Here is a 14,881-nt window from a genome sequence, read left to right on the forward strand (position 1 = left end):
CAGCCTGCTGATGACAAGGGCTTGAGTGACAGTCCATCCATACACCCACCCATGTATCCATCCATCCATTTAGACAAACAGAGTTGTCAAGGTGCGCATTAAAAAAGACTTCTTTCGTACTGGCATACTACCTGCGAGCTGGAAGTGAGCAGAGGATGTAGACTTTGCCCAGAAATCTTGCATGTCTAGTGCAGGTAGGCTCTTGAGATACAGGTGGTCCATGCACTGCTTAGACTGAGGCCTAAATAAGCACCCCTGCCATAAAACCCCTGCGTAGTTGTCTCAAAACCTCCCTCCCTGTAACACCAAAATAGCACAATGAGCCGAAGACTAGATACAAACACGAAATTCTAAAAGAATCTGCGCCTTCCTTGTTGAAGCTGGCAAGGGTCATCTCAAGGGCCCTCCTCTTTCCAGGTTATAGTCAAAGCTGGAGGCTAGCAGTGACAAAACTTGTACTTTTATAACCTCCAGAAGGGACTTTATGGGGGATCAGACAAATCCGGTGAGGGAGGCCGCCGAGCTGACACAAGTAAGTTTCCAGGGAGGCCATATGAATGAAATCACTCAATCTGTTGTTGATCACTCCTCCAGATATTTATACCAGGATACTTACTCTAAGAATGACTAGATTGTTCCTACACCATCTCTTTTTCTTAGATTTATCCACAACTCCCCGGTTGTGTCCAGAAGGGCGGCGCCAGATCTGAGCTCGTCCATTGCTCCAGGTAATTGGTAATTGCCTAATTCTGATTCCACTTTAGGTGCTGCGACTGCAGGAAGTGACACGTGACACCCATCGTAGTGCTGCTCTAGGAGAGCCGAGGGCCCTTTCTAGGGAGAACTCCTGGGGGAAGGCTGCTCTCTAACCTGTGCTTAATTTGAGCCGGTGGTTTCCAGTGCTCGGCACCGACACTTAACTGTCAACATTGGCACTTATGACAGTCTGCCACATGCTGAGGCTGTTTGTGTGACTTAGAGAGAAACACATCAACAGTTTTTTGTTAATTAAATATTCATTAGCATGACTAAAACCTGCCGCCAAAGCCATTCTTGTAGCTTTGGGGGCCTGGAACAGCCAGAATTGTCACACTTGTAGGGGCGTGATGGGTATAAGCTGTGTTGTTCCTGTAAAAGGCAGCGCTGACAATGGCAATGGCCGGCGCAAGCGGAAGTGGCCTCCTGATGAGGGCCCTGGCACTTATTTTTATACAAATTAAGCACTGTCTCTCACAAGTGAATTATCTTAAAATTTAAGATCTGACAGAAAGAAAGCTAGTGAGGCTAGTGAATAAACTAGGATTATGCCCCTATAAGATTGGGCACATGTGTCTCTGATTAGATTTCCGAACAGAAACTTGTTTTTCTTGAATGTGGGAGAGATCAGGAGAATTTTAATAAATTGTTCACCCGTAGCCTGGGGCTCATTATTACTGCCTTCAAAAAATCGAGATTACCTTGAACATCAGACACCCGAAGACAATACTTAGTGGTTACATAGATAACTAACCGCTGTCCTTTTTTTGACAACTTGATGGTTGGGACAATAGAGACTTTCTACCCTATTAACGCACAATCTTGCAAACACCATGTCTGATGGGGGAAAGTACATCATAACTGGTGACCGCTTTCCAAAAACAGCATCCTTCACTTATCGTTCCAAGCCACCGACTTTCCAACACTGTCAACAAATTGATGGATGGAATTCTTGAATTAATCTAGGCCATAACTGCAGTCCCTATGTCAGTCCGTCATTTTTTAGCTACAGTAGAAAAGCACCGACGTTTCGTGAGCACAGAGTGTACTTTTCAGTATTCACGATCCATCAGTCCCCCAGAACACTTGGACGCAGGTTACCTTCCAGAAACTCGGAGGAACTGCCGATAGGATATACAATTCCAACTAACCAGCCCCAATCTTCATTTGGCCTAAGTTTCATTATGCATTATCTGACACAATTTCAGACCACCAGCCTCCACAGTAACAGACAAACCATTTCTGGCAGCATTGGTTGTGTTGTCTATGACTTTTGCCATCCTTAGGACTGAATTAATTATGGTTCAAGAGGGACCTCCCGCGAGCCAATGTATTCTGGGAGTAGAACCACTGGGTAATGCCTGGGGGTGGTTATGAAAGAAGAATGTCGCTTTCTACGAAGAGTTCCTTGAACCAAAATCTAAACCTGCATCTGATGGGTTTCACAGGCCTGCACCGTTGTTCCCTACATTTACACTGAGTTGAAGATCACTTTGACGTTGCATGGTACATTTGATTCATGTCATGGAGAAAAATTATGAAAGGTCCAGCTCCCAGGGAGCCTAAAGGAACAGAATCAGCCTCTCCAGAAACAAGCATTGGCAACTTTAAGAGATCTGGGTTCAATGTCTTAACCATGTAGGATTAGCACATTAGAGTGAGATGCAAAGGAGGCAACCATCAAGAGTGGGGAGAAGGGGATATAGTTATAAAGTTACCACCCATTTCAAGGGAGCAGCTAAAAATGCAACTTACCTCCAACACTTGAAACATTCCTCTAATCTCACAGAATAAGCAACACTTGCAGCTCCAAACCTCCTTAGCCGAGCTTATTTCACCCTTTCATCCTCTTTCCACACATCTATTCATCAAACTAATCACCCTTCTATCTATTCATCCATCCATCTGTCCATACCTTCACAGTTCCATCCACCTACACCCAACCAACCATCCATCCATTTTATCACTCATCCATCCACCCACCCTTTCACTCCATCTATCCATCAATCCATCCATTCATCCATCCATCCATCCGATTCAAGTATCCATCCACTCTTTCACCCATCCATCCTTTCACTAATCTCCACCTCTCCATTGATTTATCATTTACATTTTTTTATCCAACTTGTAATATTTTCATCTTTCACCATTCCATCCATTCACTTTCAGTTTTCCATCCTACCTTTCACATTTTTTCTTCTTGTTGTTACCGTTTCTTTCTAACCTTTGTCTCTTATACTGGTTGTTTTATCTCTCGCGCTCTCATATTTACAACTGTTCTCCTTCTCTGTTTCCTTTAGTGTGAGTGCCAGGCCAAGGTGCACAACGCTCAGTCATGGTATGCCCTAATAGTGGTAGTTAAAGTCATGTTGTCTGCAGACTTACAGGCAGAAGAGGCCCATAAACAATAATTCAGGGTAAAGGGGGGCCCAGTTCTCCAGCCCATTGGACGCCGTGGCAGCCCCCGCTTAAGCTGCAAGAGTGCGAGTATCCCTACCCATGCGCATCATGCAATTCAATGCAGGCCCTCAGGCGGAGTTAGAAGGATACATTCAAACAGCCAATAGCGTAGGCTGAGAGATGAATACTCCAATGGGCTGATCCATTGCATGATTGATAACCTCTCAAACAAATGGCAGAAAGAGGCTGGTCAAAGATAGCCAATGATTGAAAGGTGTGTGCGAACAAGACCTCCAAAATGTTACACCCCTAAAGTCATCTTAGTGGCATGCCTATGGATGGGGAAACGGATACAGTGTTAAACCTCAATTTCGTGGAGAAATGAGTCCCAAGACAAGGCACCAATCAGCATATAAAACATAGTCATTTAAATATGGACAGACTCAATACGTTTCTGTAGTGGCAATATAAAATCTTAAAAGGTTTAGCCATCAACCTTCTCAGCAATACAGAATAGTAGGCAAAATCAAGAAATAGTTTAAGACTCAATATGCAGCAAAATCAGTAAGAAATTTGACAGCAACCCTAGCAGCATCAAAAGTCATCATAGAGGTTCTGGCTCACCCACCTATTTGAGGGTTTAGATAGGAAATTTTCTCATAGGAACACAGCGAACTGCTGTTTCATCACGGTGTGAGCAAAGGTTTTACAATGTTGTCAAATCAGTGCACAGAAATAATAAACATCGTGTTGCCCTATCATCTAAGCACTCTCCCACTCCATTAATGTCGATTCAGTCCTTCTCTGCTAATGTCATCCAGAAATGGCAGAACAAACTAGTGACAAAAAAACAGTGAACTACCGTGAACGAAAGCACCACAGCGACCAAGCAGAAGAGACCGCGAAGAGCTGAAACATTACTGTGCCCAAGTTAGAGAAATGTTCGAGAACAGTGAGAACAAAGTCATTCGTAAATAAACTAACGTGAATTGGGTTAACTGCATGCAACAGAAATAATAAACAGTGAATGTACATGGTGATGGGCCATTCATTTTGAACAAGATGGTTTCAAGGCCAAACTGAGGCCTACTTAGCATAATCCAGGAAAATACACTTTAATGGGTCATAGCAAAATCGTTTCAAAGGCAATATTGTCGAATAAGTATAAATAAGTAAATTCAAGTGTAGATCTATATTCTACAATGTTAATAATGCCCAAGTAATATTAATGCACAAACACTCCCATGGGCACACTCTGAGCCCATTCTAAGTATATTGTTATCATGAGGTCTGATTGAAAGCTGTGCTGTCAAAACCCAGTCCTAATAAACTCGGCCTACCACCTCTTCCTAAATATTGCCTTACAGCCACAGTTAACAGCTGGGGAAGGGGCTGCTGCCTACCCTTTTTTGGCTTATGAAGGTGGTGTTCGCCCTAGAAGGTTCCCGCTCCTCTGTTGGAGGGGCTAAAAAAGTTTCCAGCCACAAGGGGTGTCATCCGCTGGGCGTAATGCCAGCGGCAGCTCACCAACTATGGTGGAGAAGCCTCGCCCCTCCACCAGAAGCAGCAGCTGTTTATTATCACTTTATTTTTAAAGGGGGCGGGCGTCTTGGGGGATGACAGGCAGGGAAGGGAGTGATGTGCACTCCCCTAAGTGCGCATGTGTGTTTGGCTGGCCGTCTCAGGACGGCCAAACACACATGTGCACTGAGCCATCTCCAACCTGGCACTGTGTTGCTGGGTTTGAGACAGCAGGCAGAGGCTCAAGTCCGCCTGGGAGCGCAAAGCCAGGGCACTCAGGCCAATCCTGACACTGCTTTTATGCTGCTTGCTGCATTAGGATAGGCCACAGGGCAGGCTGGGAGCCTATGCCTTCAGTGAAGCCTGAAGACCGGCGATGCAGCGGGGAGTCAGGTAAGTTTTTTTTTTTTTTGGTCATTCCCCCACCATGCGCCACCCCGCTACTTAACAGTGCCGCAAGCCGCAACTCCCTAATGCTACATACAATATGTTACTCGGCTGTCCTAGGGGCAGCAGTTCTCTTGGATTTGCACAGCACCTTTATCAGGAGGATAACCACTTGGGGCCTATGTTCCCTCCAGGGACACGTGTGCGCGCGCACCTTGCTTCTATGAAGTGCCCACACTCTGCTATGGAGCGCGCAGTGTGCTTCAGAACTAATTAAAGAGCATTTCATGTCTAAATGCGCGTCTTCTGAAAAGGCGCGTGAGAAAGGTATTAAGTATGTTGTTGGATGGCATGTCAACGAAAAGAAAGGAACCCAGCTGGTAAGAGGGCAGACATGTCCTGCACTGTGATGGGAGCAAGCTGTGCCATTAGCCTGGAGATGACGAAAAAACAGGGGGCGGGTGGGCGCCTTCTGAGAGAAAAGAAAAGCTGCCCTGCCATTTGATTCAAATGAGAGCTGCATGAGCCATTAAACTAAGAAGCAGAGCGAAGTCAAGTATACGGACTCACTTCCCTGTAAGAGCCGAGCCTTTAAAATGTAGATTGTGCAACAGTCACCACTAGAAACATGATAAAGCTTTTTCAAAAGTTAAAAAAAAGTTTTCCTTTTACGTTTAACTTTAGTGCATCGCTGCACTGAGAGATGTTTATTAAAAGTGATTGTTTTTAAAAATGAACTTACACACAGTGCTTAATTTGAACAGGTGGTTTCCGGTGCTAAGCACTGGCACTTAATTGTCAGCACCAGCACCTATGGCAGTCTTCCACATGGTGGCGCTGTTTTTTTATATTCAGAGAGGAGCACAACAAAAGTTGTTTATAACTGCAACATGCATTGAAAATGACTAATACCTGCTACCCAAGCCATTCTAATAGCTTTGGTGGCCTGGAATAGTTTGAATTCTCACGCTTGTAGGCGTGTGATGGTTAGTAGGTGTGTTTGTACTGTCACTGGCAGCGCTAGTAGGGGCAATGGGTGGGGAGAGCTGACGTGGTCCCCTGACAAGGGCCCTTGCACATATTTTTCTACAAATTAAGCACTACTTAGACACATGCAGGCCTCTCACTCTGACAGCAAATCAAGAGACAAGGCCCTCTTCTTGTGCATCCAGTATGTAGACTCTAATTATACATGAAGCAACATTATAAATCAACATGCAAGACTATTTTGTGCAGCTCACATACTGAACGCATGTATTTGAAGGTGCGTTCATATGTGATCATGCAGAGAAAGGAGGCTGGGTGAAATGAAATGTTTACATAGAATCCAGTGCTAGAATTGCAAAACAATTACTATATGAACCTATAAATTAGGGATCAAGAGGTGGCAGAGGAAAAGGGGTGGAGTCATGAGGGGAGGAGCTTGAAAACAGAATATAAAGGTCGATTTACACGTTTATTTAAAATAATCTGCTGTACAGAAATTGGCAACAGTAAATTCGTTCAAGCCTACCTAACTGGTCACCAAGAGGCTCAATCTTAACTTATCTGACAGGGTTAAGACACCCGCTGCAGAGATTATTGTGTGTCCGGCAAATCGGAAGGGATTGTAATAGCGGTAAGATATATCTAAAATCAGAAATCCCCATTGCCGCCTGACAACATGCAAGCACTGCTTAATGTGTCTAGGTGTCAGAAAAATACCATCAAGACAAATTCAGCATGCTTCTCTTTGTCAGCCAGATCCAGCCCAGAGATGGCTTCCAGAACCGAGATCTCCCTCCTGTCCAGCACTGATAGAATCACAATATTTGGTGATTCTGGATCCACACTGTGCAGTTCAGCAATAAGATGGGTATCATTTTCTCTCACCTATTTTACATCTGTCTACCATGGTTTGCCATGGGGCGTGTGACTGTCTAAACATGTGGTTGAGCCCAGGGTCAGAGGATTCAGAAGCCCACAGGGAACGGGTTTCATCAGTAAGGGTAAGAAAGCTCAGAGAAATGCCTATATCCAATGGTCTTGATTCACAAAGGTAAACTTAGACCAAAAGTCTAAGGGTCTGATTCACAAAGGTAAACTTAGACCAAAAGTCTAAGTTTACACCAAAAGTCTAAGTTTAGACCTAAAGTGTAACTTTACTTATAGTAAAGTTAGACTTTTGGTCTAAGTTTAGATTTTTGGCCTAAACTTAGACCAAAAGTCTAAAGTTAGACCAAAAGTATAACTTTACTCTGAGTAAAGTTAGACTTTGGTCTAAGTTTAGATTTTTGGCCTAAACTTACGCCAAAAGTCTAAACTTAGACCAAACGTCTAACTTTACTATAAGTAAAGTTAGACTTTAGGTCTAAACTTAGACTTTTTGTGTAATTGTGGACCTTTGGTCTAAGTTTACATTTGTGAATCAGGTCCAGGCTCTCTATTGCGGGATGCTCCGTTGTACCTTGTGATAGTCTGGTACCCTTCGGAAGGCCAGGAGTTATGGCTGGGATGCATCAGTCACAGATCAGACACATTATGAGGCACAATCTTGCATGCGACTGACTGGCCTTTCAAACATTCAATCTGTGAGAAATATCCTCATTGGCCTTTAGTCAGTATATTGAAAATGTTTCACGACTGTATAACAAATACCACACAGATAATTATCTCCTTCATGATCGATGATAGAGACTGTTAGTGAGCAAGATGCTGGTACTTCTTTCTCAGTTCCGGGAGGCAGGGATGCTGAATTTGCATGCTCTCCCTGAATGTATGTGTATGGCAGCACATAGTGCTTTGCTGCAGCTTTACGGCAATTTGATAGAGCGCAGACTAAGGTACAAATGCAGGCTGTCAAACACTAAGAACATACTGTTTTAAGGTAAAAGAACACCAGTGTGCCAAGGGTTGTTATGGATTTTATTTATTTATTTAAAAAATTCTGTTTATTCTTAATGGTGCCTCTTCAGGCTTTGGTGAGCTGTACAATATCTCCACATGATGAATCTACATCAGTGGTTCCCAACCTTTTGACTTCTGTGGACCCCCACTTTATCATTGCTGGAAACAGGGGATCCCCACTGAATCATTTTTAGAATCTTGGGACCCCACACTGAGTCATTACTGAAAGGTGGGGACCTAATATGTTAATATTATTTAATTTTCTGAGCAGTCACGGACCCCCTGAGGAGGCTTTGCGGACCCCAAGGGGTTCCTGGACCACAGGTTGGGAACCACTGTTCTACATTATTGTTCTGAAAACCACCCCATTAATACTGTTTTAAAAGAGTCTTCCAGAGATCCACTGAGTTTTGAGACCACACAAAAACACATTGTGGAAACTCATGGGAAGCTGGAATCCATTTTCTGGCAGATATTTTGTTATATGTTTACAGAATAATTCTCGAGAGGATGCAAACACTTATCACTATTGTTTTTGGTGCAAGCAGCACGGCAAATAAGAATCAACAGTGATTGTTTTTCGCACACAGAGAAGGTCAAATTATTGGATAAAGCAAGATAGCAGAAGCCGCAACAGAGCGCGTTTGCTCCCCACTGTAAGATTCCGTGGGCCAGATTTACTGAAAAGTGGCGTAGTGCGGTGCTGCTCCAAAAATTAGCAGCACCACACTGCGTCACTTTAGAAATGCAGGGATGCGTTGTATTTACTAGAATATGGCGCACCCCTGCGTTTCCCCCTGGGCTGGTGCTAAATGGAGCTGCCAATTGCCAAAGCATCGTGCAAGGATGTCTGTGTTGACGGGTTTGATTGTTTATGTGCAGGAAGGTGGTCCTTCCTGCATATAGACAATCACTAATGGTGATTCTGCAGCACACACAGAAGTGCCAAAGCGTCATTTTGAAATGATTGTTTATGTGCAGCAAGGAACACCTTCCCGCACATAAACAATAATTTCTGGTATGTTGTTCTTTCTATGCATGCTGCAGAATGCAGCACACATAGAAAAGGCAAAAAACGAGGAGGAATAAAAGTATTCCTCCTTGTTGCGCCTTGCTAACGCCACCCCTGCGGTGGCGCTAGATTTTGACGCTGCCTCAGGTTTACGAAAATGCAATGGATGTTGCTGTTGCGTGCCCACAGCAACACTCATTGCACGTCCCTTCCATGCAAAGGGCTGCGTGTGAAGGGGCTGTAATAATAAGGTGGCATTAAGCCACAAAAAGTCGCTTAACACCACTTTGTAAATACAGCACAGTGCATTGTGCCACCAGAGCGTCACAAAAAGTGACGCTCTGGTGGCGCTAGGGGCTCATAAATATGCCCCCATGTATGTTCAGAACACATCAGACGCTTACTAGAAGCCTCTGGTCTGATTCTAAGGGCCAGATTTACAAGGCCCTAGCGCCTCCTTGCACCCACAGTAGCGTCATTTTTTTTAATGTGGTGCAAGGAGGCAATTTTCACTGTGCCATATTTACAAAGTGGCGCAATGCATGCATTACGCCACTTTACGACCACTTGCACTATATTATGCCTGCGTCAGACATGAAGTATGCAATGGGGCATTCCAGCATTAGGAGGCCAGCAAAAATGGTGCAGTGAAATCCACAAGATTTACTGCACCATTTTCGGCATCATTTTTAATGGCTGCTCAGAGCAGGCGTTAAAATGACGCACCCATTGAAATCAATGGGCCCACCTGCACTTTGCTGCACTAGTGCCAACATTTATTACGCTAGTGTAGCAAAGTGCCACTAAAGCGTCAAAAAAGTTGACGGTATTGTTCTAATGACGGCCATGGTGCGCCGTATTATAAATATGGCGTGTACATGGTGTCGTTAGGTGGGGCAAGGGTGACGCAAGAAAAGTGGTCAGTGTTGAAAACCACGCTACGCATTCACACTTGTCCACAAGATCACAACTGGAGCGTGGATGCGTCTCATTGCATGGCAGGAAATTATATGAGGTGGTTGTATCTCAAAATGTGATTTAAAACACATTGTGCAACCAGAATATCACAAGCAAAATATCAAGCACGGAGATTCGGGAAGTAATGTGGTTAGAACCTTCCATCCAAGGTTTTTACACTGCTGGACCTTCAGTAGTCCACTGTTTGAGTGCAGAGACCCCTAGAGTTGACACAGCAGCAGCAAGTGATTATCAAGATGTTTGCCTTGGTGTGGGCACCGAGATGGCAGTGTGAATGAGAAGCTCTCATTTTAGCATTTGATAGCTTCTATGTTGCACTCGCTTGCAAAGTGATTTGATGCATGTCTTTGGTGCACGTAGCTTTGACTGTGGTGCACAGAGATCATTCATTGCCGCACATGGTGAAACAAAATTAGAGGGAACATTTAGCGGGTTTATCGATGCCGGGTTTGATTGGACAGCGTCGGTGTGAGGCTTCGGCCTACCCAGGTTTGGCACCTGCTGGCACAGCCAGTAACTTTCTTGGGAGTATCTAATGCATCCACTTGTTCCCCTGTGGGTAATCGATGATTAATTTGATTGGGATAAATCCCCCGTCACCCATCCCACCAACTCCCCAGGACTTTCTGGCAAACACCACAAAAGTGTTGCATTGCACACAAGCGGGTGAATTCACACAACCAGACAAACCATGCGTAAGATTATTAATGCACGCAGTGCAACCCGTCATGTAAAGGATGTGGTAATCAGGTCACATAGTGAGTAAGAGACCACAGTCACAGGCCACAGAAACAGTTCAGGAGTCATGAGACGGTCCACATAAATATTGTAGAAGTTTGGGCAGCTTTTGCATAGAATTATATTTTTCTGAAGCTTCAGAGAAGAACAAAGACTAGGTGCCTTATTGAGCAGCAGGTATGCAAAGTTTCCTCACACACAGACCAGTTGTGGCGCAGGCAGCAAATGTGCAGGTTCTCATCACCCAGAGAACATCAGCACAGCAGGGGCAGCCGAAGTGCAATCAGGCTGTATTTCTAGAGCGCTGCTCGTCACCCGGGCAGGTATCCAGGCGCGGCATGGCGCTGGTCGAAAAGCCAGGTTTTGAGCCCCTTCTTGAAGTGGGTGAGGGAGGGAGAGGTGGAGGGTGTTCCAGGACTTGGCAGCTAAGTAGAAGAAAGGAGCGACCTCCGGTGAGGCAGCGTCTGAATCGTTGTAACTTCGCAAGGGCTAGGTGAGCAGGGTGTAGGCTTCTGGAAGCTCAGGTGGTGGTTCAGGTATGCTTGTTCTAGGTTGTGGAGGGACTTGTAGGTGTGGATGAGGAGCATGAATTAACATCTTTCCTGGATGAGGAGCCAGTGGAGGTCTTTCAGGTGCTGGGGGATGTGGATCCTTTTGGGCTGGCTGAGGATCAGTCTTGCTGCCGAGTTCTTGATCGTCTGGACTCTTTTTATGAGTGCGGTGTTGGTACCCACACAGAGTGTGTTGCCGTAGTCCAGTATGATTGTGATGAGAGCTTCTGTCACTCTTTTTCTTTTGCTGACTGGGAGCCACTTGAAGACTTTGCGGAGCTAGCAGAGGGTGTGGAAGCAGGATATGGCGACTGCATTGACCTGGCGTTTCATGGAGAGTACACTGTTCAGAATGATACTGAGATTGCGAGTGTGATCTTTTGGAATAGAGGTGGAGTCAAGTCCTGTTGGCTACCAGGTGTTGTCCCGGAGGGAGGTGAATCTGCCAAAGACCAAAACTCCGGTTTTGTCCATGTTGCACTTTAAGCAGTGGTTCTTCATCCAGGTAGAGAAGGTTTTCATGCAGTTGTGGTCTTCGTAGTGGTGGGGTCCGCTGAGAGCGAGAGGAGGGGTCTTACATTTGTATGTTTTCCAGGCCTCCAGGAAGGTGGTTGTGGTGATGTGGGGTTGAGGATGGTGGTAAGCTGGAGGCTGATCATGTTGCTTGCTAAGTTGAAGAGTCGATGAGGGCAGGGGTCGGTCGGTGCCCCTGAGTGGATGGAGTTCATGATGGTGTTTGTGTTTGGTGTGGTGAACAGCTCCCATGCGGTGAGCGTGTGGACTGCGCCCGTGGTGGGTGTGGTGCTGGGGCAATCAGCAGGAAGGGGATCGAAGTTTACTTAGATGGTCTCAATCTTGTTGTGGAAGTGATCGGCCAGGGCGTTGCAGAGATTCTGCGAGGGGGTATGGAGTTTTCGGTGGCTTGCGGGCAGGGAACTCATTGACTATGGTAAAGAGTTCTTTGGTGTGGTAGGAGCTGGTCTCGACCAGCGTGTCAGGGCCTCCTTCTTGGTGGCTTTGAGATGGTGGTGGTACCTGCTGAGGGCCGTTTTGAAGGTGACCCAATCCAGGTTGTTTCTGCTGGTCCACCACTTTCTTTCCAGTTGTTTGCATACGCATTTTGCTGTGCTGAGTTCTGGGGTGTACCAAATGGCCTGTCTATTGGGTCTGCGCGGTCTGGCTGGTTTGGTGGATGCAACGGGGTCCACGGCGCAGGTGATCCAGGCATTGAAGTTCTCTACTGCCTTGTTCAGGTCTGTGGTGGCATTCGATAGGGTGGTGCTGAGGGCATGTTTCCAGTTGTGCTGGGCGCCCTTGGTCCAGCTGCGGTATGGGACGCTGTGGTGTGGGGGTGAGATCTCCCAGGAAGAGGTAGTGTTCAGATTCAATGGCGAGTGGGGTAATGAATTCAGGGATGGCGTCGCTGATGGCAGATTGGGGGTCCTGGGGGTCTGTAGTTGAGAGTGCCTTTGATAGTTTTGTTGTCATGGGGCGGAGCTGGAATTACACGTGTTCTCTGAATGGCATGGTCTTGTCCTATGTGTTGGTGCAGATGATGGATTCTTTGTGAATGATAGCAATGCCGCCTCCATGTTTGTTGGTGCGGTCATGGTGCTTCATCTTTCAGTCACTGGGTGTGGTGGTGGCGATATCCAGGGAGGAGGTGGGGGAGAGCCAGGTCTCTGTAATGAATGCTATGTTGGGTGCGAGCGTGGAGATGCTGTCCCAGACTCTGTAATGAATGCTATGTTGGGTGCGAGCGTGGAGATGGTGTCCCAGACTCTGTAATGAAGGCTATGTTGGGTGCGAGCGTGGAGATGGTGTCCCAGACTCTGTAATGAAGGCTATGTTGGGTGCGAGTGTGGAGATGGTGTCCCAGACTCTGTAATGAAGGCTATGTTGGGTACGAGCGTGGAGATGCTGTCCCAGACTCTGTAATGAAGGCTATGTTGGGTGCGAGTGTGGAGATGCTGTCCCAGACTCTGTAATGAATGCTATGTTGGGTGCGAGTGTGGAGATGGTGTCCCAGACTCTGTAATGAATGCTATGTTGGGTGCGAGTGTGGAGATGGTGTCCCAGACTCTGTAATGAATGCTATGTTGGGTGCGAGTGTGGAGATGGTGTCCCAGACTCTGTAATGAATGCTATGTTGGGTGCGAGCGTGGAGATGCTGTCCCAGACTCTGTAATGAAGGCTATGTTGGGTGCGAGCGTGGAGATGGTGTCCCAGACTCTGTAATGAATGCTATGTTGGGTGCGAGCGTGGAGATGCTGTCCCAGACTCTGTAATGAATGCTATGTTGGGTGCGAGTGTGGAGATGGTGTCCCAGACTCTGTAATGAAGGCTATGTTGGGTGCGAGCGTGGAGATGCTGTCCCAGACTCTGTAATGAAGGCTATGTTGGGTGCGAGCGTGGAGATGCTGTCCCAGACTCTGTAATGAAGGCTATGTTGGGTGCGAGCGTGGAGATGCTGTCCCAGACTCTGTAGTAAATGCTATGTTGGGTGCGAGTGTGGAGATGCTGTCCCAGACTCTGTAATGAAGGCTATGTTGGGTGCGAGCGTGGAGATGCTGTCCCAGACTCTGTAGTAAATGCTATGTTGGGTGCGAGCGTGGAGATGGTGTCCCAGACTCTGTAATGAATGCTATGTTGGGTGCGAGCGTGGAGATGCTGTCCCAGACTCTGTAATGAATGCTATGTTGGGTGCGAGTGTGGAGATGCTGTCCCAGACTCTGTAATGAAGGCTATGTTGGGTGCGAGCGTGGAGATGGTGTCCCAGACTCTGTAATGAAGGCTATGTTGGGTACGAGCGTGGAGATGGTGTCCCAGACTCTGTAATGAAGGCTATGTTGGGTGCGAGTGTGGAGATGGTGTCCCAGACTCTGTAATGAAGGCTATGTTGGGTGCGAGTGTGGAGATGGTGTCCCAGACTCTGTAATGAAGGCTATGTTGGGTGCGAGCGTGGAGATGGTGTCCCAGACTCTGTAATGAATGCTATGTTGGGTGCGAGCGTGGAGATGCTGTCCCAGACTCTGTAATGAATGCTATGTTGGGTGCGAGCGTGGAGATGGTGTCCCAGACTCTGTAATGAATGCTATGTTGGGTGCGAGTGTGGAGATGGTGTCCCAGACTCTGTAATGAATGCTATGTTGGGTGCGAGTGTGGAGATGGTGTCCCAGACTCTGTAATGAATGCTATGTTGGGTGCGAGCGTGGAGATGCTGTCCCAGACTCTGTAATGAAGGCTATGTTGGGTGCGAGCGTGGAGATGGTGTCCCAGACTCTGTAATGAATGCTATGTTGGGTGCGAGCGTGGAGATGCTGTCCCAGACTCTGTAATGAATGCTATGTTGGGTGCGAGCGTGGAGATGGTGTCCCAGACTCTGTAATGAATGCTATGTTGGGTGCGAGTGTGGAGATGGTGTCCCAGACTCTGTAATGAATGCTATGTTGGGTGCGAGCGTGGAGATGCTGTCCCAGACTCTGTAATGAAGGCTATGTTGGGTGCGAGCGTGGAGATGGTGTCCCAGACTCTGTAATGAATGCTATGTTGGGTGCGAGCGTGGAGATGCTGTCCCAGACTCTGTAATGAATGCTATGTTGGGTGCGAGTGTGGAGATGCTGTCCCAGACTCTGTAATGAAGGCTATGTTG

This window comes from Pleurodeles waltl, chromosome 11, assembly GCF_031143425.1.
Source record: "Pleurodeles waltl isolate 20211129_DDA chromosome 11, aPleWal1.hap1.20221129, whole genome shotgun sequence".
In the NCBI taxonomy this organism is placed as follows: domain Eukaryota; kingdom Metazoa; phylum Chordata; class Amphibia; order Caudata; family Salamandridae; genus Pleurodeles; species Pleurodeles waltl.